The sequence below is a fragment of the Manis javanica genome, chromosome 15 (assembly GCF_040802235.1).
Source record: "Manis javanica isolate MJ-LG chromosome 15, MJ_LKY, whole genome shotgun sequence".
NCBI lineage: Eukaryota > Metazoa > Chordata > Mammalia > Pholidota > Manidae > Manis > Manis javanica.
In genome coordinates, this window is record NC_133170.1 from 15,360,125 (window position 1) to 15,366,124 (window position 6,000).

Genomic DNA, 6,000 nt, shown 5'->3' on the forward strand with positions numbered 1-6,000 from the left:
GACTGACAGAGTGAGGGCATCGCCCGCTTGCTGGGAGCGCCTGAGCAGAGCAGAGCGGGGGTGTCTCTCAGACTCTCACCACGCTCCTCTCCCAGTGCCCCCTCCCCTGCCCTGATCTTCTGAGCACTGCTGGCTCCCACCAGGACCTGTGACACGAACAAAACAGACAAAGCCATGTCGTTGCCTGTAGAAGTGGAGAGAGCACTGTGTTGCCTCCTTTAGGGGAACCCCAAAGCAGGCTGCTTGTGACCAGTCTCACACATGGCGTCCAGTGAAACAGCTCTTGATGTTTTTACTCAGAGCTCTGCTTCTCTTAGGGACCCAGACATGCTTTCATGGGCCTAGATTGGCGACAGATTTGAGTAACAGCTACCACAAGCCGTATTTATTACTCCCATCCAATGACTAAGTCTTTCTTATAGGGCTTCTCTGTGCACTTCTCTCTTCCATTAAAATGAGTTCTTTTCTAGGAAGCAGGCTCAGCCCCAGGTGAGCAGGTTTCCTCAGTCCTGCCTCTCCAGTTTGCCAGACATGGCCAGACATGCCTGAACCCTGGCAACAGACCCAGCTTAGATTCAAGCTGAGATTCCTGCTACACCACCCATGAGACATTTCTGACAAATTCTCTAAAATATGCAACAATAGCACATTTCCCACCTTGATTTCAGGTTCCTTGTTCCATGTGTTGATACTGTCATAGAGAGTGACATCAATAGCGACAGGGTGACCTCATTGCCTGATTGACTTGGGGTCTAAAGAAAGTATGCATGAGAAGACAGAACCTCTTATTACAGAATACAGAAAGATAGGTGCTTAAAGCTGGAAAGAACTAGAAATCTGATGAAAGTTTCCCCAACCTGTAGATTGTAATTCCAACCAAAACACAACAAAATTATGATGATAGTTTCTGAACTAAAATTTCTTTCGGTGTAAACATTTGGAGACATAACTGCTTTAGCTGACAATTTTCCACAATAAGATCATAGACGTTTCTGGTATTTTGAATATTTCACATTTTCAAATTCAATGTTTTCGCATTTCAAATTTAGTAAAATGCTCTTCCTATACACTATTGATGAAAGGGTAGGCAAAATGTGAAAGGTGAATAGCATAATCACATTTTTTGTCCCCTCATGTATTATGTATTTATATGACTTGCTAACCAAATATCTTTTTTTTTATGTTCAAAGCACTCTCAGTTATTGAAATTGAATTTAATGGGTTAGTTATAGCATGCAAGTTACAATATCAGTTAGTACTTTATCCATCAGAATTCTAAGAAAGTAGGGAGGAATCTAAGCATAACATTCAATGGATGAAATATTAAACAAGTGTATCAGCAGTTTGGCTAAATTACCTTGGCTTCAAGCCAAAAAAAGGCAACCTACCAGCTTCCTTCGCTGAAGTATGTATGGTATCAATTTTGATTGTGAACCATACTCATACCCATTTTCCCCTCGTCTTTCCTTTCTTCCTTATTTCCTTACTTGCTTTTATATCTACTTTGTAGCCCTTTACACATCATAGTAAATTACCACAAATTATTTTTTAAAGTGAGTTTTGTTGGGTTGTTTTTTGTTTTGGCACAGCCTGCTAATCCTCCTCCCCCACCCCCACTCCCACTCCCGCCCGTGCACCTGCTGAGCACGTGACCTCTTAGCATCGCTTATAGCTGGGTTTGGCCATGTGACTAAGTTCTGACCGATGAGCTGAGAGCAGAAGGGATCACGTCCTCCTAAGGAAGCCGTCCCCTCTGCCTTCTCTTACTCTTCTGTGCCCTGTGCACGGCTGGGCTGAAGACCTGATGGCGAGGGTGAGCCAGCCTCAATCATGCGTACCAGGGCCACACCGTAGGGAGACAGCCACAGAGAGAAGGAACCTGGGTTTCTAGATGAGGATGAAGAAACCAGGGCCTCACCTTGCAATGCCACTCACTCCCATGGAGGGACAACTCAGAAATTTGGTGAGAAAGAAATATGCTATCTTGATTGTTTCTTTTCAACCGCCCAAATCAATATCCTAATTAATGCAGGTGAAATAAATAAATAGAGTGTTCCTCACCACTTCTGGTTTGGCACTGCCAGATTTGAACTGATTTTGCTCATATAAACTCTTAAAAATAAAAAAATAATAAATAAATGATGAGACAAACATGGTTTCCTATTTCCCAGAAATCAGATCCTCAGAAATGAAATCTTTCAATTTCCTACCCCTACATCTAATAACTTCTATTTTGCAGTGTTACAACTCATTTTTCCTTCCCTCTGCAAGCCTAAGCTTTCTACTGCAAAAACTGATAAAGGGAAGGCTTGCTGACATGGCATCAGGAGGCCTCACATGCACACCACTCCTCATCAGTTGCAGACCCCAAAAGGAGGAAGAGAAGAACACCTTGCAACTGCACTATTTTGGCTACTGTAGCATCCAAGAGACGGGGAGAGTTTCTGTCTCCCCCCAGCAACAGCCTGACAACAGCCCAGCTAATGAGACGCTGTTACAGCTCAGCCAAAGAGCAGTCACAACATGCTGAACTCCTGGTTTCCTCCGATTGACTTTTTGCTTAGAGCAATCCTCCAACTCTCTCTCTTTCCTCTATAAAAGAGCCTCCTCTCCTTTGTTCTCTGGTTTGTTCTTGTGGTTTTACCACAGCTTGCTTGTCCCAAATTGCATTTCTCAATTGCAAAATAAACCCATTTTGCTGGTAAAAAAAAAAAAACCTGACAGCTTTAGTTGTAAGGTTAACACTACTATGAAGAGTCTCAGGCTTCTAAAAAAAAGGAAAAGCAACCAGATGTGTATGTATTTTTTTTTTCCTGCTCTTGTTGGGCGCATAGCTACCCAGCTGTAGACCACATTTCCCAGCCTCCTTTATGCTTCTTATACCCACTTAGTTTATTTAAATACGTTTGGTCATTCCAAGTGTTGGATTCTTTTCGGTAGAGATCAGTAGCTACTAAAGGAGTGTAAATATATCAGGTTGTATAAGCAAAGTGAAATTCTAGCTCTCTGCTGTTTTAGGTGCTCAGGAAGATACACTCAAGACAGACACAAAAACATTTCAGAGGCAGGATTCTGTTTCTCTAGTCACCATCATGGAATCAGAAATCTGAATGGTTCAACATAGGACAGACTGCCTATATTGTTTGTTTCTTGTTTATGTCCCTATTTTTAAAATTTTGGTTCCCAAGTCTACACCCTTGGCCAAATCTCTTCTTCTTCTCCAAAGTCTTCCTGGTAAATTACAACCGTTCTGATTCTGATCTCTGATGAGGGCCTCCTACACTGATCCTCCACACAGCCAGAGAGCATTGAGTCCTTCTTGAGATAGAGGACCTTGATTTATACTGGCATCAATGTACAAACTTCCATGTGTTTCTGTCTCATAGTTCACCCCACGCACTGCAAATTGACTTCAGTCTATTTGGCCCTTCAGCAACTGTCAGTTTCTTTCAGTAATAGCAATATCATCCATTGACTGGACTAGGTGGAAGGTAAGCACGCCCTACCCCAACATTGATATCAGGTGATAGGTTACAATGAACACAGGACTTAGTCCGAGTTCTTCCAAATTTATTAACTTTTATTAGCAAGTAGGCAAAAACAAAGTTAGATAAACTGTTCATGGGAGGTTGAGGAAATCCTCATTCTGTCCTCAAACATACCTACAAGCATCTTGTATGAGAGGCTCACTTTGAGGCGGCTGCGATAGCCAAATAGCAGAATCCATCAACCTACCATTCATATCTGTCAGTAGATGCCTTGAACTGAATGGAAAGCATTAGGGAGATGCAGATGACACAGAATCAAACAGAACTTAGACCCAGAAGGTAGTGGTTGCTGGGCTTTCCAGCAACTTATCTGCCATGTATTAAATAAATAAAGTTTCTACTATGTGTCATGCACTGGGCACATAGCTATGAATAAAGCCAGTAAAATCTCTACTGTTAAGGAATTTATACTCTGGACAGGTGTTCTTGTATTTCATTCTCCAAAGAGTGATAAAGCTGTGAAATCTTTCTAGTCAGCTATATATCTGGGACGTTCATTTCACCAACAGAAATCTATTTCTAACATCCCTTATGCTAATTAATAAACCTTCTGGTATAAATTTCAATAAAGATCCTTGAAATGCCTAAGTAGCCACCTGGGGAGGATGGCTCCTGATTAGGGCACTTCAGATTATAACTAATCACCCCTGGAGTGTGAATTCCTAATAGGGTAACTCTAATGATAACTAGCCTCCCCTAGAGTGTAGATTAAAGTGAATTTACACTCAAGTACATTACACTGTTTATAAAGAAGTATTTTAAAGTAAACTCTAACAGAGGTAATATAACAACATGGCAGGAAGCATGGCTGCCCAGAGTTCTCCAGGTCGACATGCGGTTTCTATATCCTAAAAGACACCACCACCCTTAGGATCCCTGTGGTCAACCCCATGATCCAGCACCTACAGGGACAACAAAAGCATCCTACAGCCATTCTGAAGAGTCAGTGCCCAGAGTACCTCAATCACCAAAGACTTTTAATAGCACCCTTGCCTTAATCTTTAGCCATGAAGAAACCGACAAGGCTCTCTGACTCTCGGCCCCAAGCACCTATGGGGAAGGAATTATAAGTGTCCTAGCGTGGGCCTGAGATTCATGCCAAAATTGACTGGGATCGGCCAGGCCACAGTACCTTTATGTTCTTGTTTGATGGGATGATGGAGACACTTGTAGACCTTGTGTAGGAGTTGGTGACAGGGACACTGAATTGCTCCAGCCTTGGGGTTTGCCATAAGAGTAAGTCAAAAGGACAAAGAAGCAAAAAAGATGAAGATAGAAGCAAGAGAGTGGACAATGGAATGTAAGTTGGGTAGAAAGGGAAGTAAAAACCGGATTTTCAAAACCATTTGTTAAGTAGAGAGTCTTTTTATATCAAAACAGCTATCAATGTGTATTTGCAATAGTATAGGTTCTGGTCCATTTGCATATATATTTATATATATATGCAGTTCCATAGATGATCTGCTAATGTTAGTAACCACTAAAGCAATGACATTTTCCATATCTTATTGTGATACTGTGTTAGAATAAGAAATACATATTTTGGTATTCATCCCTGGCTCATGGCCAGAAGTATTACAACCTTTGGAATTTCCTAGGCATAAACTATGCTAGAAGCATCTTTTGTTCTAATATTTAGTCTCTGCTCCTGATTCCTGACTCAGAATTCCTAAATCATTTGGAATTTCCTGAGTGGTAGAAGCATCTTTTGTTCTAATGATGTGATTCTTGGTGGACTCCTAGATAAATTCAGGATGGAAGCTGGTCACCAAAAGACTAAGCCATGATTAAAAGGCTTGGAACTTTCATTCCCCACCCTCATTCTCAGGGGCAAGAAAAGGGACTAGAGATTGAATTAATAATCTATTATGCCTATGTGATGAAGCCTCCATAAAAATTCCTAAGCTATGGGGTTCAAAGAGCTTCTGGGTTGGGGACCACATCATTGTGTGAGGATAGTGGTATACCCTGACTCCACAGGGACAGAAGCTCCTGCACTTGGGACACTTCTGGACTTTGCCTTACATATCTTTTCAACTGTAGGTTCATCAGTATCTTTTATCACATCCTTCACTACATGATAAACTGGTAAATGTGTTTCCATGATTTCTGTGAGCTGTTCTAGCCAATCAGGGTCATGAGAACCCCAATCTATAGCTGAAATACAAGGGACTAGCAATCAATGTCTGAAGTGGGGACAATCTTTTGAGACTGAGTTCTTTGCTTGTGGGATCTGAGGCCAACTCTAGGTAGCTAGTGTCAGAACTGAATTGAAGTGTAGGATACCCAGCGAGTATCTGAAATTGCTTCACACATCTGGTGTCAGAAATATTGTGAGTGTGACAGTAAAGGAATGCACGGTGTGGTTTTCCTATACATTTGCAGTAACGAGGAAAATGAAACATGGAAAATTGGCATCAACTTGTGAGGAATGGAGAGAACAGGTCTTCAA